At 36.0% G+C, this 25,415-nt stretch overlaps 1 pseudogene; it reads left to right on the top strand.

The window, feature by feature from the left end:
• Nucleotides 1-11,256: 11,256 nt before the first annotated feature.
• On the top strand, nt 11,257-16,153 carry LOC132067026 (GDSL esterase/lipase EXL3-like; annotated as a pseudogene).
• The last annotated feature ends 9,262 nt before the right edge of the window (nt 16,154-25,415 follow it).

Genomic DNA, 25,415 nt, shown 5'->3' with positions numbered 1-25,415 from the left:
CGCATAACCAGCAGTTTAGCATGTGTTCTGTAGCAAATACAACAACAATAACATACTCAGTGTAATCCCATAGGTGGGGTTTAGGGAGGGTAGGATGTATGCAGACCTTAACTCTACCTTTGTAAGGCAGAGAGGTTGTTTCCAAAAAAAAAAAAAAACTCTTGGCTCGTAAGAAAGAAAATTAAAAGAAAAGAACGAAAATAGAAAAAAGGAAAATAAAGGAAAAGGAATTCGACACAAACACAAACTATGACAATAAAAGAGTAAGATACAAAGCAAAAGCACAATAGATAGTGATACACCTCGAAGAATAGACAACTACGAGATTACTAAATAATACTACTACTAAGAATACGTGTAGAGGGGGATAGCCCCTACCTCTCCCACCTACAATGCGACATCACTTGACTACCTACTACCCTTCTACCCTATTAATCTTCGACCTCCATACTTTCCTATCTAGGGTCATGTCCTCAGTAAGCTGAAGTTGTGCCATGTCATGTCTAATCACCTCCGCCCAGCTCTTCTTCGGCCTATCTCTATTTCTCCTAACTCCTGTGACCTCTCACACCTCCTTACTAGCATATTCATCTTTTGGATGTAGGCATTCTTGACTGGCCAACACTCTACTTCATACAACAAAGTTACGTTGGTCTAACCATCCTCTGTAGAACTTACCTTTAAGCCTTGGTAACACATTCTTATCACACAAAATCCCGAAAGCGAGCCTTCATTTCACCCACCCCGCTCCAATACAATGTGCGACATCCTCATCAATCTCCCCCTTTCCTTGAATTATGGACCCAAGATAATTGAAGCTTCCTCTCTTGTATATGACTTGGGCATCAATCTTCACTTCCACTTCCGCCTCATGTGTTAAGTCACTAACCTTACACTCTAGTTGTTTTGTAGCAAATAATGCATATATGATTCTTCTTAGCTTTACAAGCATGGACTATTAACATATTTTCATAGATTCTTACATGCTTTCGTCTGTAAGAACTGAGAACCAGCTTGAGGAAAAGTAAGAGTTATCTGACTTTTGAGGGTTTATTGAGGCATGCTTTACAGGATATTTGCACCAACATAAATTGATTATAGATTAGGCTATCGGAACTAGCTCGCTTCATGATCTTGTGCATGATTTTTGTTTGGTAAAAGCTAGAAAGGAAAGTTTGTTTGACTTGATAAGTTCAAGTGTTCCATCTTCTTCAGATCTGATGGCTCATGGTGACCATTTATTATGATCAGCTGGATGAAAATTTTGCTCTGTTGAATCCAGAAAAGAAAACACCTTACGTTAAACGCCTCCTCTCTTTGAAGGTATATAGGAATCACGATCATCTTTCCTACAAGTGTCACCTAAGACACTTGAGATTTCTTAAAAGGTTGGAGCTGCGCCAAATAAGTTTGACAGATTCTTTGCTGAATGAAATAGGGCATGCTTGTTCATTTGAGGTGCTTTGACATTCAGACGTAGGCAAAAGCTCTCCCTCCGTCATTTACAAACCTCTGGAATCTAGAAACTCTTATGGTGAATAACACAGGATCAAACATGGGACTATCACATGTGACCATCGTTAACTATTCTGTCTTTGGTTCGCATATTGACGAACCAACAACGTTAGAAGAGGACTCAAAGTTCGAGAATTTGAGATTCTACGTTGGGTCGACCTTTCCTATTCGGAAGAGAAAGAGGATCTTTTCAAAATGTTTCCCAATCTTTGAAGCCTTATATTCAACATTCACTACAAAAAAAATGGATAATTTGAGGAGGTTAAAAGTTGCAATTCGTGGAGGTTTTAGCCTCCGCTAGTTGCTAGAGGAGGCTAAAACCTCAGCGATTGCAACTTTCAGCCTCCGCAAATTACCCATTTTTTGTAGTGATTAAAGAACCAAGACATTGTTCAGCAGAGCAGCTTTATTTTCCTAGATTGGATGTCCTAAATGACCGTGAAGAATTTGTTGCGCTTGGCCCAGTGATTGTGCACATGGACATCAGTGTGATTTTCACTTCCCTTTGAGCTTGGAAAAACTGCAGTTAGACAAAATAACAAATATATAATGAGACTGCTAAATTTGAATCAGCTCGCATATAATTTAGTCTGTAAAAGTAACGCTGTAGTTTAACCTCATGAACATCATATATTCATATTGCATTATTATTTGTGCAAGATCATGCTTATGTCGTTTTTGCCTCACATGCATAGCAATTGATACATAAACTCTTTTGAATATCCAACCGATGCAACATTCTTTTTTTCTCTCAGAAACCAACAAAAGGGTTAAAATTTACATATGTCAATGAACAACATCCATTATAACAATAAAGTCATAAAACTATTGTTTGCCACATTAAAGTACTTAAATTTAGCCATTATAACGGTAAAGGCTTTACCTACTATAACTATTGTGCATGCATCTTAATTCTTAAGTATAAATAATAGAGATTTCTTGAATGTAACTTGCTTAGCAGAAAATAGAGGTTTTCCAAACTAATTCTCTACTCTTGTTTGCACCGGAGTTACAATTATATGAAAAGAGTAATACTAACAAAAACGTCACTTTTGGCCCTCTATAGTTCTTGAACCATTAACGAAGTTCCACTAAACATTAACCTTAGAAAGTAATTTGAACTTAAAACTTGAATTCCTTGGATCCCAATATAGCCCAATTTCATCAACAACGCTCAATCCGCGATCATTGAACAATTTTATGCACGATAGAGAATAGTGTGTCATCACACACCTTCATAAAGAAAATACTTCCGCCTTCATACTTCTTAGGGTCATTCTCCTCAGTTACATCCCACACATCAACACACAACCCGTACCTGTTCACCAAACTTTGAGCCGTGCTCAATTTCCAATATCGAAGAATGTACTCAAACGTCTCGAAAAATGGAATCACAAGCTTTCCAAGTACCTCATCATGGGTAATCTTTTTCTTGATCTTCCGTGGGTTTTTCAGATCAATTATCAGAGCAGGGTATATGTCCCTTATCCCTATTAGTTCTCGAGTCACTCCCCATGGAGTGTTGTTAACTCCGCATGCTTCTTCTTCGGCTTTTGATGGGATGAATTTGTGAGAGAATGTCTTCTTCATGCTAATCAAAGGCTTTTGATCAGCCATTGAAAAATATTGATACACTGAAAAATAGGTAGTAACACCACTATTTATAATAGTGCAAAACCTATTTTGAATAAGAACTAGTAAACCTATTTCCATATGGATTTAACTACAAAACCTATTTAAACATTAACTAAAGAAACTAGGAAATATCAAATCCTATACAAATTAGGGTTTCAACACATGTTAATCAAAGGGTTTAATTTAAGTCATTGACGAAACTATTAATGCTGTAATATTAGAAGAGAGATCAATTTGGAAATTAGGGAAATAATTTGAGCGGGAAAGAGAAAAAAAAATTCTTGTTAAAACTGATTTCTGAACAATTAATACACTTGTGTATCTATTTTATAGGCTGAAATATTGAAAACGGCTTGACAAAACGGATGCTTTCTTCAATTTGGTTTGATTTGGTGCCAATTTTTGTCTGAATAACATTCTATTTTTTAATTATTATGTAAGCAAAAATTTAAAATGCATGTATCCTGTGTAGTTTTTCATATCATAATGATAAAGTATACACATTTGTGTATGTATATCTTATTATTGTTTTAACAATTCCACTCTTAAATACTTGCTGCCACTATTTTCTTCATTTGCCACTAGAAGACAATTAAACCCCTAGTTAATCACACAAAAAGTCATTAAACTTGTGATCTAATTGCACGAAAATCGTGATACTAATTTTTCAAATTATAAAACCACGTAACTTTCACTAAATGTCATATAATATCAATTTGGCAAAAAACATATGTTGACCAACTTGACCGAAACTGTCACGTCCCAAACAGACGTGAGTGGCACCCCACGCTAGTCCTATAGTGGGTGAACCAATTCCTTAACCCATTATCAAGCTAATTCCAATCACTTAAATCAATTATCAAACATTAATCACGAGTAAATGATAAAATACTCTAACAATAATATAAATAAATAACAAGTGCGGCAATTTAGTTATTACATCACCAAAATCTAAAAGTCATCGTACAAGGACTCTAGCCAATAATGTCTAAAGAGAAGAAATAATTGTCGAAAATAAACATAATGTCTAGGATGAAAATAGATATCTGAAATAAGAAAAGATCTTCAGGCGGCATGGCACGGATAGGAGTTCACCCTCTGATCTTGTGTCACGCCCCAAAACCTACCCTAAACGTAAGAGGCATCCGATGCTATGAACAACACCGGAAGCAACTTATAAATAATTAAACAACAAGTCCTTTATAATAATCTTTCATCAATAGTTTAAGAGACGTTATAAATAACTAACTAAAGATCATGGTCATAAATTATGAAATAAAAATCAGCGGAAGTCGTATTCAACATTTAAATTAAAACGTGGCAACATGCCTCCATAAAACATAAGAGACATCCAAGACGCTACCCACAAGTTTATAACTATCTATGGAGCTTCTAAGAAAATAAACTAACTCAGGACACAGCCTGAAACTGCTAAGAAGTAATAATTGACTCAATGAAAACCCACGAACAAATGTGTGGGCTCACCAACAATCTGGAAAGCAGCAAGTACTCCTAATCGACGAGATTTGTCTGTACCTGCTCTTCTTCGTTACCTAACACACCATAAAAAACAACAACGGTATGCCTGAGTACTGGTTACTCAGTGAGTGTCTCCGGGACAATAATTAATATAACAAAATAATACAATAAGGATCAGTAAAGCAGTGTCAACAAAAGCAGTTTAAATTAAGAGATAGAATAAATCACCAAAACTTAGTAACACCATTAATGAAAATCGTTACAGAAGAAATAAATTGATTTCAACTCGTTATGTCATTTATCACATTTAAGTCTTTCAATGAATTCAATATCATCAACAAGCCACTCACAGGCAACCAAAGTATCACACATGCCAATACATGCCCAAATCAACATAACGAAGGGACGACCATTTAAGGTTCGCTAAACCGCATAGAAGCACCACATCGAGGTTTGTCACGCTCGATGGCTATCCTTCCTCCCGAATAGCTAAGCAAACCCACATCATGGATATATGAACCCTCGATAACCACTCTTCTGTCCGAATGGCTAGGCATGAACCATACCAGGGCTATTGACCCTCGATGGGCACTCTTCCTCCCGAATGGCTAGGCAAACCCCACTAGGATCCATAGTGACTACCCTTCCTCTCGAGTATCTAGGCCAAACACAAACCATATTAATCATGGCAAAAGAGTTGAATCACTCAAATCATGGCATAAAAGCCGAATCGCAAGTCATATCATGATAATCACATTATTCATTAAAGATTATGTTCATCATCCCGTTATAGGGGTACATCAAGCCATTTCAATCTTAGAAACCGGGTTCACTTCTTTAAACAAGTTTCAAGTTCAACATAATCCATTAAAGAGCATTCACGTGAATAGGCAAGCTTTTCAATTATTAAGTTCAAACATCCCTTAAGGGGTAATTCAAGTTCGAATACCAAAGCTTTATATCTCAATTTTCAATAATCCTTTAGAGAGGAAAACAATCATGAATACATATATATAATATAGTACAAACAAGGTTCAATGTGGGCTTGTCCCTCACGCACACAAACCACAACCAAAGAGTTCATAAAAACCATTCAAAAGAGTATGTTCAAAAGAGACATACAAATCACCTTCATAGTCAAAAGGATTTTTTTAAAATAGACATACCTCAAAGAAGGTTTTCAAAAGAGACATACATCAAAGAAGGTTTTCAAAAGAGACATACCTCAAAGAAGGTTTTCACGTACTTCCCAAGGTTCAATAATCACACTACAATGGTTTTTAGATGAGAAAGATTAGAACTTTTCTTGAGGTTTTCTTGGAATTTTGAAAACTAGAGTTTTTCGTAAGCCTTAAAAACGGGTTCTTGAACCCTTTCATGAATCACTAACGGATTCCAACCTTGTAGAACTTCTACTCTAACCCATTACTTTATTAATACTAGGAAAATTTAGAATTTTACCTCTTAGACGAATTCCACATGCCCTTATCTTCTTCTTCCTGAGAATTTAAGAACTTAGGGTTTTAAAGAGATGATTTACTATCAAGAGGGGATGGATATGGTGTAGGAATGATCAAGATTGAGTGAGGACTCACCTTAGGGTTTGAGAGACTTTTCTAGGGTTCTTTTCCTCAGAAATATTGATTTAAAATGAAGTGGGAAATAACACAACGAAGTAGGACTTAAAGAAAATTCGAAAACAGGAAATATTCCCCGCTCCGGGCTGAGCCCGCGTCGCAGGTTCAATACCTGATCATGGATCCATGTTAGCCACGCGACGCGGCTCTAGCACCTGATCATTTTTTGTCTGCAGCTGGATTTTTGCGTGCTGGGTCCGCAACGCACGCCCAACACATTTTTTTCCGACAATCGATATTTGCTTAGTAAAAAGATCATAAATCCCTGTACATAGCTCCATTTGAGCCCCACTTTTATATGGTTGGAAAGATATTTAAGAGACCTACAACTTTCATGTTTTAAGTTTTCTCAAATTCCCAACGCAAATACCCTAAAACTGGCCATAAGTGCAGACTGTCTCAGATTTAGACGAATTTAGAAGCCCTTAAGAACTCCACTTTTTGGTTTGACTTCAAAACGACAGTTTATCACCCGAATTCATCCCGAATGGATTCATATAGCTAAAATATCATCTCAATACTATTTTTTACACATTCACACCTAACTCAGATTTACGAGGTGTTACATCTTGGTAACGAATAACCTCAACTAGATGCGAGGTCTGGAAGACGTCTCTGGCTCAAAATCAGCACTCACAAAAAAAGTGCAGCTAGTGTAGGTCAGTACAAACAGCACATACTAGTAGGTATCATAGGCTGACTAAGATTAGTATCATGCATACATAAATAAAATAAATGGAATAGGCAGACATGCACAACCAACATGAAAACACAACAAGTATCCTCGAACATTCCTCACTTAGAACCCAGTCACCAATCATCAACAAAGAACACTGCTAGATAGGCCAAATATAATGCAATCAATGATAAAATCTCCCATGTCTGTACACACATGCTAAATGGTAATGTTTTCCCCAAATAGCCATGACCTGCAGGGGACCTATGGTGTCCATGTACCACTCGTTCCGGAATGGAGCTCGAACCACGAGCTCATAACTAGGCTACATCGTCACCCCCTGTCAAATGTGCCTTAAGAGATGTATATGTCCCATCCCAATCATCATCAATAAGCCTCATAATCACATCACAAGAATATTTCAAGAATACGTATCAAGTCAACACCAATGAAGTATAATCAAATATCACAAGTCACAATAAGACTCACAAATAATCTACTCAATGATAATATAATATGTAGCTATCTCAATTCATCTCTGAAGGGTATATATTAACACCTCCCTTTCAACGGTCTCAAGAATACAATTCAAGTTTTATCCACCTCAATAATGAAGAATTACTTCACACAATTTAATTATATAACTAACAACGATCACCTAAACTCCATGTCCGAAGACCTAGACATACTTTCTCCCATAAATTCTACGACATATACAATCAACTAATCAAAGTCTAACTCCAGTAAACCATAACCTACCTCAAACGGATTTGAGCAATGGAATCACTTCGCAACAGCCTTTCCCTTTCGCAATGCCTCCGAACGTTCAAAGTCCAGAAAGCATAACGCTAGGTAAGTAATGGATTATTAACTCAATAATAACAATTTCTGGAGGACAACCCCTCTACTTCTACCCTTAATTAATGTTTCACTTTCCTTAGGAACATATTCATCCTAATTATAGTCTCAACAATCATAGTAACTCCATTTATGCGTTCTATAATCAATTCAACCTTACAAAATCTGATTTTAGCCAAAGTTTTCATTTTTACATTTTTATTGGAACCGTAGGTCTCAACAAGCAATTTCCATAATCGAATATCCAGTTCTCATCCTAGGAAGTGACAATCTCTACTCTTAGATGACTAAACAACATTAAACAACAATAAACAATAACCCATTAGTATTCTAGGGTTTTCTTGGTGTTTGTGTTCTACCCTTCAATTCCCGTTAAGGGTCTTTTGATTGAAGCAAGAATCTAATATGAACATTAAGCGAAAAAAGTTAGTGATTAAGGATTACCTTTGATGGAGAATAGTGTCCTAGCCTTAGAAATTCGCCTCTATGCTCTTGGGAACTGTTTTGGGGGTTATGAGAAGTGTGGGCACGAAATAACTACTTAAACTCGTCATTAGACTTAAGTGATCTTCGTTGCAGCGACCCAAGTCTCGCTGCAACGGGCTTGTTGCAGCAAACGGGTCCTTCGCTGCAACGAACACTGGGATTTTCCCACCCTTCGCTGCAACGAACCAAGTCTTCGCTACAACGAGGCGTTGTGAACCAGTGAGCACGGAAATTCCAACAGTTTTATACTTAGTCTCTCAAAATCATTCTAAAGCCCTATGAACACAAGCCAACAACCAAACCAAGTTAAAAACACATCACAGAGTCACGAAACACAACATACAACACAACAAAATTTTTTAGGTCCTCTCATTTCTAGCCTCGGGGAAGTACTAGCAAGGATAGAATGGTCAAAGCACGCATAACAACCAAGCGGGTCATTATAAAAACTTATCCTTATAATGAACTTCTTAAAACTTAGTTTAAACTATAATCCTGTATGTATCGGTACTTGTATCAACAAGCTACCTTCTCTAAGGTTGATAGCTATCGAGAGTGGCGTTGGTTTATATGTGTGGTTTCCTTTATGTCCTCTAGCAATCATAAGTTTTATTTTTGAAATCTGTATAAAAATAAAGTGCCTAATTAATATATACATGCAATAAGATATCAGAAAATATATTTATTAGCTTACGTGAGATATCAGTGGCGAAGTTAGAAATTAATATAAGGGAATTCAGAAAAATACTAGATGTCACAGTAAATATATTTTTATTATTATGTACTTGCTTTCAAACTTATGTCTTTTGATTAATAAATCAGGAACTTGTATCCTTTTGGGTTGAATTAACAGGTTGGGTAATTAATTAATTAGGTGCCACCGCGACTTAAACAAATTGGATAGCGACATTTTTAATCTATAGTGTCATCCTATTGAACTTAAACTCCGATTACATATGTAGGCACATGGCAATGGTAACCAAAAAGTCTTGATTCCTAGAATGTGTCACTTGTAGTCAATACAGTAACACTACCTGAAATTTTCTTCATTTAGTAGGAAGAAAATTGCAAAAGTTTAAACCAAAAGTTGGCAAGTTCCTACAGTAACACTACCTGAAATTTTCTTCATTTAGTAGGAAGAAAATTGCAAAAGTTTAAACCAAAAGTTGGCAAGTTTGATTCTTTCTTCTAAAATAGTGGACGAGAAAGAGAAAAAGTAAATATATATGGAGAAGCTAACCGTTGAAAAAAACGCAGATTGACTAGAAAAACTCATATAGCCAAATGTGATCATTCCATCAATATGTTTTCACTGGATTCGGCTCTTCTCCATTATACTTTCTCTCCATTTTCTCAAGTGCACATTTAGATGAGTGAACTTTTCTAATATAGTTTCTAAAGGTCAAGATTAGATTAATTTAACAAGAATCTTAACTATGATTAAATATTAAGTTTTGAAAAGTACTCTTTAATTTTGGTATGCAATATCAGACTACCACACATTTTGGCACTCATCAATTTCATTTGTAAATTTTACATTAAAAAATGGGTAAATCCAAAGGTCGTTTATATATTCAAAATCTTAACTAAATTTAAAAGGCATCAATTTAAATATTATTGTCACAATAATCTTCCCCCGGTCTTTCCATATATTCAATCTTAACTTAAGTAAAGAGTATCAAATTAAATATTTTTTTTCACTGAATATACTCTGTCCAAACGTTCATATATTCATTATAAAATTAAATGAAAGAGAATTAAGCTAAATATTATCACAGATAATTTCAATACTCTAGTTTCCTTTCCATTTGTCACTTGAATTAAAATATGATTTCACCTACAGTGTTACTCCCCAGTCCCCTCACATGTTCTTTAATTCATTTTTCGGACTTGTTTTTAAATCAATTTCCTAAACTTTATGATCACAGGGAGGGGTGGGGGTAATACTAATGTGCACCAAATTTTGTGGGAAATTGATATTGCATACCAAAAATAGAAATTGCTTTTCAAAACTTATTTATTTTAATTATGGTTAAGATGCTTGTTAATTAATCTAATCACGACCTTTAAGAATTATAGTATTAAGCAAGTGTCATTCATTTAAATGTGTACTTGAGGAAATGGAGAGGAACCAAATCCACGATATATGGTAATTGTAATAGTTATATTTGAGGATAAAGGCAACCATAAATAAAGCTAAAAAAGAAGGAAAATGATGGCTAATGTATAGCTACTGTTATATAGTTAGTACTCTTCACTAAATTGTAGGCATAAATTATGGAGGCTAAATAAAGAAAAGAACCATTTGCGGGAGTTTAAAACTGGTTACAAAATTAAAATAGGTAAATTTTATGTTTACATAGGTTATTAGCGTCTATAAATCTCTATGAGTATATTACTCAAAACTTTTTTTTTAATAGTTTTGTCACCTTTTAATGTGACTGCAACAAGGCAAAAGCTTTAAAAGGTCAAAAAATTAAGCCACTAATTGACAAGGACCTTTATCTCATGTGATGATTTCCTCTACCATGAGCTAAATTAACTCCATCAGTTTTCTCTAATTAATATGTACTCCATCCGTTCACTTTTACTTGTCCACTTTTAACTTTTCACGCTGTTTAAGAAATAATAAATAAAGTGTATATTTTACCATGATGCCCATATTAATTGTTACAGTAGTTGTATTGGATTTGGAAAATGATTTGAAATGAGTAATTAATGCTAAGGGTAAAACAGGAAAAAAATAATTGTCTTATCTTAATATGTGAAAAATGACAAGTAAAAATGAAAAATCTATTTTAGAAATACTGGACAAGTAAAAGTGAACGGAGGGAGTAGTAATTACTAATATAACTTAACACAGAATTAACAAACCTAATAAAGGCCAATTGACCGATCGAGGCCTTAATTTAGTCAATAATATATATAACATATATTCTTCTAGCCATCTATAAATAAACAAAAACTCCATCACTACTCAAGTACTTCAAAATTATTTTATAGCTTTCCCAACCAGGCCAATTTTTTGTTGATTAGGAACTAAGTGTTTGAAACTTGCATACATCTACTAAATGTTGTCCGCTTGTTTGAGTTTTTGTTGCATAATAAGATGGTCTTGTTTCATGTTTTGTTTTTGTTATTTGTCGCCTGCGAAGGAAAGTTGCAGCTACCGAAGAATGTATCTGTGAAGGCTGTTTTTACTTTTGGAGATTCTATCGTCGATCAAGGAAATAATAATCACATAATAACACAGTTGTTAAATGTAATTTTGAACCATATGGGAAGGACTTCATGGGTGGAAATAAACCTTCTGGAAGGTTTAGCAATTCCAAGACACCCTCCGACTTGATAGGTATATATTCTCCATTAGCATATCTTACATTTAAACCTTCTAAAATTAAAAAGACTGTTTTTGTTTACTAGAACACCAAATAAGTGTTGTATTATTTTGAAGATTAGTACTGTCACGTTATCAAATTCACAGTTGAAGGACGTATCACATATTTTTCTTCACCATTATGAATTTCGAATGTGCATCAGAACCAAGTCCGTCTTGTATTTCATGAGAACTGTGCCTCTTCAACATATCTTACAGTTGACACCGTCTATATAAGCAGGAAAAGTGGGTAAACTTTACAACTTGTAGATCTTTTTTGGTGCAAGTATGGTCTAGTGACCAAACACCATCTCAGTGCTCTTCATTCTATCAGTACCAAAAAATAACATTCTGTGTGACTTAGTCCCTTGTCATGTCAGTTATAGTTAAAAAGAAAATGTTGACAAATAGTCGTCAACGTGGTTAATAATCAACGTAATTTTATTGAAGATGTGTCTTCAATCGTTTAATTTTTCAAGCCTCTACGCATGATATGTTGAACAGGAATAATTACTATCCTAAAATTGTTTCTTGGAAATGCCTTGTTTAATGTTGAAAGTAAGTTCTATGGAATTTTAAGCTATATATGTATGAGTGTCAAATGATCAAGTTTGTTTTGAGTTTATGAAATGGATTCTCTGTCTCACAGTTATAATTGACATGATATATCCGTGCATGCATTGGTTAATAATAAACTTCTTCAAGCTGTGTTTAAATCACTAGGGTTGAAGTACTTGAGGAGTTTCAGCTTAGGGAACTTAATCATGTTGAAAGTAAGTACGTTCTATGGAATTTTAAGCTATACAGACGCCCACTACGTACTATATACATATGGATGTCAAATGAACAAGTTTGTTTCGAGTTTATGAAATGGATTGGTTAGTAAAATTGACATGATATATCCGTCCAAAAATTGCTTAATCAAAACCGGATATTTTATTGTCAAAATAAATCGGATTGTGGTCAATCTTCCCAAAAAAAATAAGTTAGATCAAATTAAATTCTTTGTTACGTTGAAGTGACTTAATTTCTACAGTATAACTTATCAAACAAAGAAAGGAAAGGAAAAGAAAAGGACCAATACCAAAATAGAAATCTAAGTAGAGGTGGTCTCTCTTCTTATTCTTTGTTCTTTGGATATTAATTCCCAGAGCTGAAGTCGAAAATATGTGGATGAACAATTTTAGATTAACGATCTGTACGTGCTTTCTTTATATCTTTTTCCAACAGAAAAAGAGGGAGGCTGAATTGAATTTTCTAAATTTAATGGATAGTTAAAGAATTAATTATACCATATATGGTCAGGAAATAATGTTATCTTCTCAATAAGCACAAAGCGTTCTCCTTCATAATTTTTCGGAGTTCTTTGAGCTTATTGGATATAATGGAGTAATTTGTTTTTTCTCATCATCTGAATTAGTCTTTCAAATGAATACGCAAGAATTATACCTAGCTCTAATAAATTGGCTAGCTACGTGATCAATCATATGTGTAGTTGGGAGTTGGGACTGTGACCATTTAATTCCTAATGGTTTTCTTGCACTTTCTTTATACCCCATCAACTGGTTTTTCATTATTTAAAGGAGCTAGACAGGGCCGGATCACGGGACATTGCTTTGTTGGCCTTTTTACTGAATATACATATATAAATAATAAATAAAATGAAAGAAATATTAAAAGGACACTGCTTGTAAACAAAGATGCACACTTACCTGGTGGTAGTGTGAGAGGGTGCGGGTTCAAATTTGCTCAGCCTCATTTTTTTTACTTACACTTTCATTTAAATCCCAAAAGAAAATGACACTTAAATAAAGAACCCATGGGCAATGGGCACAATTCGTTCTATTCATTTGCTCACTTTTTTAAGTGGTGACACCACATATGAAATTTTTTGCACCGGAGCTAGATGATTTATTAATGAGGAATACTATTTTGGAAAGAGAAATCTGGGATACACAAATTAGAAACTTGGGCATGTGCATATAATCTTTTAGATTTTCTTTTCTAGTGTTGGTTCTCCCGTTCAATATAAAAATTTGAACAAGTTTTTGTCCTTTAGAAATCTCGATATAGAAGCGTTTTAACTTTAACCAATATTAATGATATAAAATAATAATTTAAGTTTTGTTTACCGATAGTGTAAACTCATAGTTAATGTACATAGTTTCATGTGGTTAGTTTTTTATGTCACGTGATTATATAAGCATCATTAGTGAATAACAATTGAAAATATTATATAAATTCGTAGCTCCTAACAAACATAAATTTCATTTGACTTTAACATTGACTTTATTATTTATTTCAGTGGAGGAACTCGGTATTAAAGAACTAATGCCAGCTTATCTTGACCCTGATTTGCAAGCTGAAGATCTTAAAACTGGAGTAAGTTTTGCATCAGGAGCTTGTGGATTTGATCCTCAAACAGCTACCCTTGCGGTATTTTACTCACTCTGTAGATTATGTCCTTTAGATCAAATGCAAAACTTAGCGAATTAATGTAATTTATATGACAAAATTACATACAAAAAATTGAAGGATTATTATACATATTTTATATGATTCTAATTATATGAAGGATTATTATACATTTTCTTTTCTACTTATTTTTTCCCATAATATGTCTAAATAATTTAAAGTATGAATGATAGTACACTTTCACCGATTTATCTTCGTACAAGGTACGTATTGTTTTTTTCTTTTCTTTTTTTGTGGGTGGTGGGGGGTTTGAGGGTACTGTATTTGTGGAAACTAATTTTTAATTTCCGGTTTATTTTGAGAAAAAAATCAGTCAGCCTTACCTCTATCAACACAATTAGATCATTTTAGAGAATACATTGGGAAGCTTAAGGAATTGGTTGGAGAAGAGGAAGCGAACGACATATTAAGCAATAGCTTGTTCTTCGTTGTAGCCGGCAGCGATGACCTCGCCAATACCTATTTCACTATCGGAATTCGTCGGCTGCAGTATGGTCTTAATGCATACACTGATCTTATGGTGGATGGAGCTTCCGACTTTGTCCAAGTATGTACTCTCTTTTATGACTTTTATCTTCACTTATGAATTATGACCAACATACAACAATTAATGAAAACAATAATAACGGAAAGAAAGAACACACAACTGCACGTGGGAAACCCTAAAGAGGAAGAAAACGTACGCCCTTCTTCCCTTCTCTTAAGTGGATCAATCAATTAATGTTTAATTGTCTTTTGGAAGGAATTATATAAGTTGGGAGCAAAACAATAGGTGTTTTTGGGGTTCCACCCATAGGGTGTTTGCCAGCCCAAAGAACACTTGCTGGAGGTTTAACTAGAGAGTGTGCTGAGGAATACAATCAAGCAGCACAATTAGCCAACACTAAGCTCTCAGCGGCAATTAATTCGTTATCCAAAAATTTGCTTCAATCCAAGTTGGCTTTGATTGATCTTTACAATCCAGTGCTTGATCTCATTGTCAACCCTCAAAAACATGGTAAACACATATTTTTGATCTCATATTTCTATAATGCTTGAGTTTTTCTTAATTATATATTCAAGTTATTCTTACCTCTTGTAATCATAATCATCAATCTTGAATATATTTTCAGTGGGAACTAGTTGTTTGCAGCTTATAAAATAAATTGAAACTACTTGTTCTAACGAATCATTAGCTAGAGGTGAATCCACAAGCTCAATATTCTTCGAAAATATAGTAAATTTAATAGTTATATATTTTTTTTTTAAATTCAGCTATGTATATAATTTGAGTAGTAGATAGTGGATAGGTCTACACCCTCAACCGAGAGTGAATATTTGCTCCTTACCCTCGATAAGACACATCAGGGTGGCCTGAGGGTTGACATATATATAGCAGTAGACTTATGATTATTGAAGGTTATGATACATTTTCTGTTAATTTGGATAAAATATTTATTCACATGTCCGAAAAAAGAAGTGATGTATTTATTTGTCACCATGAACAAGTCAAAAGTGTCAAATGTATTTTTAATTTCCTTTTATCATTGAAAAAAATGAAGTGGTATAAAATTTGAATGATGCATGTCAGGATTTGAAGTAGTAGATAAAGGATGTTGTGGTACGGGAACAATAGAGGCGGTGATCCTATGCAACAAATACAGTGGAACATGTGAAGATGACACAAAATATTTGTTCTGGGATAGCTACCATCCTACGGAGAGAGGTTACAGGATTCTTGTTGATCAGTTTCTCAAAAATTATATTGACATTCTTACATAAACATGAATACAATCAAGATCAGCTAGGATTTGCTCTCTGTAATTTACAAACATCGCAAGCAAGGTCGAAACAACTGCATATTTCGTCCAATCTTCCTTCATCTCTGGGCTTTGATTGATAGAGCTTTATTCTATATACAACATATTTCTCTACTTTTCACCTCTGTACATTTCATTTATGTTCATTACAAATTATATCGTATGGTGTTCGTGTTTTTGAAATTGAAAGAAATTCATGCAATTTTTATTTGATCGACTAGGGGTAATCATTACACAATCTAAAGGTAAAAATTTGATGTGAAGGCTAGTGTTATCTCAGATTTTTAAAAGTATTTAACTAGTAGTGAGTACTGGAGAAGTTCAGACAAAACGGGTTGCTCCTCCTCCGCTTTCCCTTTTTCTTCCTCCTCTTTTTCGAACAATTTAATTCTGGTTTGAAAGTGAGAGGAAAGTTTTCGTGGGAATACTGTACGTTCTGGTGCTATATATTCGTTCTTGCGTAATGCATAAACACTTGAATTGTGGATTGAGAATTGACTTGCAAAAATTGAAAAAGTTAGAAAGGAAACGTGCCGTTGACAACTAGAACAAGAAATTCTACAGTTCTTATGCATTACAATTCTACATTCTGATTTGTTAAAAGAAGATCCCACCAACAGAAAAAAAAAAAAAAAAAAAAAAAAAAAAAAGCCGCACACACACACACACAAAAAAAAAAAAAAAAAATGGGAAAGAGAGAAAATAAGCAGAATTGCATACATGATAAAGGGACTTCAGAAAATGAAAAAGAGTCGATGTTTCATCTAATATTTGGGTTTGCGTATGTCAGAAGTTTACTTGCATAAGCAAATGCCAAACTTTAGACAAAATTTGTAACTTCAAACGCAGACTTTTGCAATTTCAGTTAGTGTTTCTGAAGTTGATTTTGAATTGGTTAAATTTACAAAATTTTATAAACTTCCGATATGTCTTAAATAGAGGTCCTTAAAATACACTATATGTGGACTTGCCCTCGTGTAAAGTGAACAAATAGTAATGTTTTAACATACAATCTTTAGTATAGTTGAAATTCATCAATTGATATTGTAGAAAAATGCTCTATAATTTTACCTTATCAAAAAAGATGGATTTCACATTTATGTGTTTCTCTAACTGTAAACAAACATACATAACAAAAAAAAAAAAAAGTAAACAAGGGTAGAAAGTTGTCCTGAATATGCAGAATAATAGAAAGGAGGCGTTTTGCAATGTTCCTCCCGTCTTTACTTTGAAAGGTTTAAACAATGATCTTGATGAGTTATGATACCTTATGTTTCGATGATTTGAAAAACCCTAAGGAACCAGATATCTCATTTGCTGCTATGTTGACATGCTCCTTGAAGAAACGTATGCAATCGGGCCTCACTACACAAGCAGTAGGATATGTTCATATATGAAGGACCAGATATGTTTTCAGAGGGACCAGATGAGATCAGGTTCCCAGCAAGATATGTTCATATATGAAGGACCAGATACAGATTCAGAGGGACCAGATGAGATCAGGTCCCCAGCTATTGCTTGGTCAACTGTACAACTGTAAAGAGACTGACATTGCGGCGGTAGCAACGAGCAAACAGAGTTGTCAAGCCCGTTCAAGAACAGATGAGGGACCAGATTCTTCCAGATGATAGACTAGGTCCCTGAAGCATTGAAAAGTCAACTCTACAGTTGTAAAGGTGCCGCCACTATAGCAGTATAGCAAAAAAAAGAAGAATACAACGGTAGAGAGACCGCATGGGTTGTCACCTTCTCTCCCCCTTCCCTCTACATATACACCTCTATGCTCAAGTGAAGAAGTATTCTTGCACAAATCAAATTGCTCCATCCTAAGTGCAAGTCTCCACCTCTTAAGGTGTTCCCCAAGAACAAAGCCTCAATAGGCCGAAGGACCAGATCTAGAACTGAAGATGCTTTAGGTCCTTAGGTTGTTGAGTCTTTATTATTTTGTGCTAAATTGTAAACCTACTCTTCTCTAAACGGAAGCTAGTTGTAGGTATTCTAAATTCTCAAGGTTGCTTCCACAAGCTCTTGAGTGGTACACTAGGCTAGAGTTAGTCTAGGTGTATTAGTATATGGGTGGCTAGAGTTAGTCACGGTGTTGAATTCTCAAAGGGTGCCTTTAAGTGGTACACTAGGCTAGAGTTAGTCTAGGTGTATTAGTTTGCTTGGCTAGGGGTAGTCAAGTGTGAAGGTTACGATTGGGCTATTGTAAGGGTGAGGGGATATGGGAGTTAATTCCTAGCTTACAATCGGTTGTAATATGAAGTTGCTCGGTTAGTGGAGTTGAAATCCTACTGGGGTAGGTCGTGGTTTTTAATCCCTTGAGCAAGGAGTTTTCCACGTAAAAAAAAATCTTGTGTTACTCTTTTACTACAATATCTGAGAGAACTGGTAGCAACCAGGTCTCTCACGATACTTTGTTTGGTGGACGCGTAGCCTCTAATAATTGGTATCAGAGCGGGTTCTTTCTAAAAGGTTAACACCTAGAAAGGATCTTCATCATGGCTAGTTCATCAAACCGAAAGAAAAAAGAATCTATCACAAGACCACCAAGATCCAATAAAAGAATATTATGGATAGTGGAAGGAAAGAAGGCATAACTCTATCATGGCTAACGATCTAAAGCTATGGAACATGATTTGTGATGGCCCTTATATTCCTATGAAGAGTTGTGAGGCTGGCTCTATGGCAAGTCCAAAGATCAAGAAGAAACCTAGAGTTGAGCGACCTGGTCCTTGGAAAGGGAAAAAGGCTGGAGTGAGAGGAGACAATAAAAAATAAAATGTTTTTTTTCAAATAATGACCGCTCAAAGCATAAAACTGAAAGAGTGGATGATTTCCTCTCACTCAAGGCCTGCCAAGATTAAGGTCAAGCAGAGAAATGAAGAAGATGCAGAAAAATCCCCAAAAGGCGTAGAGGAACCCGATCCCTATGCAGCAGAATCGCCAGAAGGCACAGAAGAAACTGGTCCCTCCATTACCCCACTCAAAGCTGAACAACTGATGTTGTATCAAGCATCTCTGAGGCTGGACAAAGAAGTGAAACACTTCTTTGTTGTAACAAAGAAGTGGACGTCAGGCCTCTGAATATGTCAATGATGCACCAAACATAAAGGAACTTGGTCTCTCTATCACTCTATTTGCTGAAAACTGATTTTGCAAGACAGAGGACCAGGTAGCAGACATCTTCACCAAGGCACTAAGCAGGGCGCGCCTTGAAAGAAATGGCTTGGAGTTGGGAGTGTCAGCTAGCTGACCTTCCACAAGTTCCCTCAATGTTTGAACATGATTTCGTCTTTTTGATGATGCCAAAAAGGGGAAGACAATAAAGAGGGAAAAGGGAAAAGAGTGGAAGAATGTGCAAACAACGTCTCCAAGTTTGTCATCATCAAAAAGGGGGAAAATGATTGATATGTTTTGATGATTTTCAAACTTAGAAGAACTAGAGAGAAAGACTCGATCTTCGATGATGCCAAAAGAGGGAATCATTCCGGGTGGGGGATTGATAGTTGGTTACTACTAACAACATGTTGTTATAAGACAGATCTAAATAAGATTGATAATTGGTTGTTGCTACCAACGTGTTGTTATGAGATAGATCTGTATTCAGAGGGAGATTGATAGTTGGTTGCTACTACCAACAAACGGGATCTAGCTCTCAGGGGAACATCGTCTATGAGTTTGTCATCATCAAAAAGAGGGGAAATGATTGTGACACACTCTATGTTTTAATGATTGTCAAACTGTGCAGATCTAGAGACAGACCCAGTCTTCAATGTGTTCTCTCTGTATATCTCACAGTCTCAAAGAACAAATTGATATATGTGGGAGAGACATGTAGAAAGGGGGAAAGGGGTGAGAGGTCTGTAAGCTAGGCAAGTGAAGGTCAGATACGTACGGGGAACAAGTGAGATCTAGTCCTCAGGAGGAATATCAAGTATATGTTTGTCATCATCAAAAAGGGGGAAATTAATACGTTATGCTATATTATGTTTTGATGATTTGACAAACCTTACTCAAGGAACCAGAAAACAACTATGCGTCTTGCAGTCTGAGCTTCAGAGGGAACAAGTGAGAAGGCGGTCTGAGCTTGAGGGGGAACAAGTGAGAAATCTTGTCCTCAGGGGGGAATACAAAGTATGTTTCTTTGTCATCATCAAAAAGGGAGAAATTGATGAGTTATGATACCTTAAGTTTTGATGATTTGGCAAACCCTAAGGAACCGTATATCTCATGTCTTTCAGCTATGTTGACATGCTCCTTGAAGAAACAGTATGCAATCGGTCATTGCACAAGTCGAATATGTTCATATATGAAGGACCAGATATGTTTTCAGAGGGACTAGATGAGATCAGGTTCTCAGCAAGATATGTTCATATATGACGGACCAGATACAGATTCAGAGAGACTAGATGAGTTCAGGTCCCTAGCTATTGCTTAGTCCATCAGACAATCAGAAAGAGATCGACATTGCGGCAGCAGTAGAGAAGAAGGAAACAGAGTTGTTGCATCCTATTTGAGTACAAATGAGGGACCAGGTTCCTCCAGATGAGAGACTGGGTCCCTGGAGCATTGAAAAGTCAACTATACAGGTGTGAAGCTGTCGCCACTATAGTAGTGCAGCAACAATACAATAGCAGAGGACCAGCATGGGCTATCACCTTCTCACCCCCTTCCCTCTACATATACAACACCATGCTCAAATGAAGAAGTATTCTTGCACAAATCAAATTTCTCCATCCTAAGTGATAGTCTCCACCTCTCAAGGTGTTCCCCAAGAACAAAGCCTCAACAACCCGAAAGACCAGATCCAGAACTAAAGATGCTTTAGGTCATTAGGTGGTTGAGTCTTTATTCTTTTGTGCTAAATTGTAAACCTACTCTTCTCTAAACGGAAGCTATTTGTACGTATTCTAAATTCTCAAGGTTGCTTCCAAAAGCTCTTGAGTGGTACACCAGGCTAGAGTTAGTCTAGGTGTATTAGTATGTGGGTGGCTAGAGTTAGTCTAGGTGTATTAGTTTTGAGTGGCGCTAGGCTAGAGTAGTCTAGGTGTATTAGTTTGTAAAGGTAGTCAAGATTACGGGCCTATTGAAAGGTAGGGGTTATGGGAGTTAATTCCAGCTTACAATCGGTTGTAATACGAAGTTGCTCGGTTAGTGGAGTTGAAATCCCATCGGGATAGGTCGTGGTTTTTAATCCCGAGCAAGGAGTTTTCCACGTAAAAAAAATATTGTGTTATTCTCTTACTGCACTGTCTACGCATCCACCAAACAAAGTATATAGAGAGACCTAGTTGCTACCAGTTCTCTCAGACAGTGCAGTAAGAGAATAACACAAGATTGTTTTTACTTGGAAAACTCCTTACTCAAAGGATTAAAAATCACGAACTACCCCAGTAGGATTTCAACTCCACTAATCGAGAAACTTCATATTACAATGGATTGTAAGCTAGGAATTAACTCCCATAACCCCTCTGTCATACCCCGAACCATGGCCTGGGCGTAACACAACACTCAGTGCCTGTCTGTATATTACCAAGAGAACCAACTGGCTGGCTGGATCAACATGTGGTATACTAATATCTAAGTATGATAAACACATGCTAATCGAGTGAGAAATAACTAACTGAAATATATTTGTGTGAAAGAAATACTAAAAGTCTGCAATACTGAATAAGTAGTGGCCAAAAGAGCTAACTCAATAATCCAACAAAATACTGAAATATCTGACTGACTGTAATCTATGAAGCCTCTACTGAATAATGAAATACTGACTGACTACCGGGACAACCTACGTTAATACTAAAATATTGTCTACTAACTGATTGAATATAAAGATAAAGGTAGGGCCTCGGAGAATCGAGGCTCACCACTGACTAACTGAATCTGAAACCTCCTAGCGAGCTGCATCTGCACCCTGTATATCGGTATCTGCATCATGAGATGCAGGTCCCGAGAAAATGGGAAGCCAGTACACTGGAATTGTTCTGGTATGTAAAGCAACTGAATGAAATAACAAGTTGAACTGAAACAGAACTGAAATGCTGATAACTGAACTGAATAGAGAAGTAAAGACATGGATACTCCCTGTCCTGAATAATGGATAACCTGTTTACTGTCTGTGACCTTAGGTCCATTAATAATAATATGCATGCAAAAATCTATGCCATGATGCCCAAGTATACATATACATAATCTGTGACCTTAGGTCCATATCTGTGGGCCTGATGCCCTAATACAAGTATTCAATAACGAGCACTAAGACCGAGATATAACTGATAACATGATACTGATTATTGATTATGAAGACAAATATGGCAACTCTTCATAATAATTCTAAGTATTCATACTAAAATTCATGAGATACAATTCACAAGTCTATAATGATTACGTACTGAGATCATGATGTTCAAATTAATCACCATGAACGAATTCTGAAACTATAAGCCTAGAAGATAACAGTTCTACAACTATTTAAGAAATTAGGGCTAAACGGTATTCTGAGTCAATTTACTGATAAGTATGAAGAATGAGGCGTAGGAAGAATCATGAACATTCCCTAACGTAGATAGTTAGCCTCACATACCTTATTTGCTTCACAATCCTCAATCCAAAAGTCTGAATTTTGAGAAAAACCCAAAAGCCTGTGTCTCAAACCTTATCTGTGGGTTTTCATGAAAACCCTAGGTTAAGAACAATGAATTCTATCTTAGATTATCTAAATACATGAAAGAATTTGATTGGAATGGGTAGAACTTGCTTATCTTAGAATTTTTGGGGTTGGAGAAGAGAAACAAGTGGTGTTAGGGTTTTAGGAACTGGTAAAAATAAGTAGAACTGGAACCAGGTATTTATAGGTTCTGGTGCGGGCTGAGAAATACGAGCCAAAATACGATCCGTATTCTGAATTACGGTCCGTAAACTTGGACTGTAATTAAGCATGTTCAACGGACAGAAACACTGTACAACTCCTTACCAAATACGACCATCAAATACGGGTCGTATTTCAAAATACGGTCCGTATTTAACTATAAATTTTCCTGAGCCAATTTCCAGAATGCACAGTGATTTAGATGCCAAGTTACGATTTGGAATACGGGCCGTATACTGAAATACGGGCCGTATTCTGGGGCGTAAATCCCCATCTGAAAACTGAAGAAAAATTTTAAATTCCCACATTCTTTATCTGGTTTTTCTAAGTCTAGAATCATGGTCAAAACTTAAGTTAAAGGTCTAAGGTGTTACACCCTCACCCTTAGAATAGCCCAATCATAACCTTCACACTTGACTACCCCTAGCCAAGAAAACTAATACACCTAGATTAACTATAGCGTAGTGTACCACTCAAAGGCACCCTTTGAGAATTCAATAACGTGACTAACTCTAGCAAACCACATACTAATACACCTAGACTAACTCTAGCCTAGTGTACCACTCAAGAGCTTGTGAAAGCAACCTTTAAAATTTAGAATACCTACAACTAGCTTCCGTTTAGAGAATAGTAGGTTTACAATTTAGCATAAAAGAATAAAGACTCAACAACCTAAGGACCTAAAGCATCTTCCGTTCTAGATCTGGTCCTTCGGCTTGTTGAGGCCTTGTTCTTAGGGAACACCCTGAGAGGTGGAGACTTGCACTTAGGATGGAGTAATTTGATTTGTGCAAGAATACTTCTTCATTTAAGCATGGTGTTGTCTATGTAGAGGGAAGGGGTGAGAAGGTGATAGCCCATACTGATCCTCTGCTGTTGTATTGTTGCTGCACTGTTGTACTACTACAGTGGTGGCAGCTTCACAACTGTAGAGTTGACTTTTCAACGCTCCAGGGACGTGGTCTCACATCTAGAGGAACCTGGTCCCTCATCTGTTATTGAACGGGCTGCAACAACTCTGCTACTTTGCTGCAATGCCAGTCTCTTTACAATTGTATAATTGACCAATCAATAGCGGGGGACCTGATCTCATCTAGTCCCTCTTAATTTGTATCTGGTCCTTATAAATGAACATATCCTGCAGCTTGTGTAGTGAGACTGATTGCATATGTTTCTTCAAGGAGCATGTCAACATAGCAAAGACATGAGATATCGGGTTCCTTAGGGTTCCTTAGGGTTTGTCAAATCATCAAAACATAAGGTATCATAACTCATTAGATCTTTTAGGGGTAGAATCGTTTAGATCTACCTCAGTATTATAAAGACAATGTACTTTTCCATCATTTTCTATTTATGAAAGTTGTTCGATTCATCAAAAAAAAGAGGAGGGCATTTATAAACTACCCAAACCTCTGTTCAACCAAAGTGGGACAAGTCCAAGCTTCAAGGTATCAACATCGACAAGAGGGGATTACTCAGATTGTAAGCACCCTCTACCTCCAACCCAAAGGTTGTAGGTTCGAGTCACCAAGGGAACAAAAAGGGGAGCTCTTGGGGGAGGGGTTTAAAAAGGTATCAACATCAACACGTGTACTTTAATACATATTTGTTATAAAATAAAGACTATAAAGTAAATACACCTGAGAGAAGTATATAGAGAGGAACTAATTGCCAATCTAACTTCCACAAATGAACTCCTATTTATAGGAGGAAATAAGTGAACAATTTGGTGGTCATAAGTGAACAACTTGGTGGCCACCAAGTAATAACTTGGTGGCCACACATACTTGGTGCCCAAGTATTTTGGTGGGCATCCAACTTACAACACTTCCCCTTGGATGTCCATTAATTAGATGATGTGCTTGTTAAAACCTTATTAGGAAAAACCCTGTGGGAAAAAAAGTCCTAATGAAGGAAAAAGAGTACACATATCTAGTAATACGCTTTGAGAGCTGCCTTATTAAAAACCTTACCAAGAAAACCCAATGGGACAAAACTTGGTTAAGGAAAAAAGAGTACAACGCGTATTTCACTCCCCTGAGGAAGACCAAGATTCATATGTCGGAGTTTTCACATTCCAATCTTGAATATTATCTTCTCAAGAGTTGAAGTTGGCAAAGATTTGGTGAACAAATCTGCAGGATTGTCACTTGAACGGATTTATTGCACATCAATATTACCATTCTTCTGGAGATCATGTGTGAAGAATAACTTTGGTGAAATGTGCTTCGTTCTATCTCCTTTTATGAAACTTCCTTTTAATTAAGCTATGCATGGAACATTATCTTCATATAATATTGTGGGTATTTTTGTATCACACTTCAAGACACATCTTTCTCTGATGAAATGTATCACTGATATCAACCACACACATTCTTTACTTGCTTCATGAATAGCATTATCTCAAAGATGATTTGAAGAAGTAGCAACAATGGACTCGCTTTGTAGATCGCCATGATCTAGCAGTACCTCCGCATGTAAATAGATAGCCTGTTTGAGATCGAGCTTTATGTGGATTAGATAAATAACATGCATATGCATAACCAACATGATTTGTACTACCTTTGTTAGTATAAAACAGACCCATATCGCTAGTTCCTTTCAGATA

Source organism: Lycium ferocissimum, chromosome 8 (genome assembly GCF_029784015.1).
Source record: "Lycium ferocissimum isolate CSIRO_LF1 chromosome 8, AGI_CSIRO_Lferr_CH_V1, whole genome shotgun sequence".
NCBI classification, from domain to species: Eukaryota; Viridiplantae; Streptophyta; class Magnoliopsida; order Solanales; family Solanaceae; genus Lycium; species Lycium ferocissimum.
This window is presented reverse-complemented; position numbering and strand designations above follow the sequence as displayed.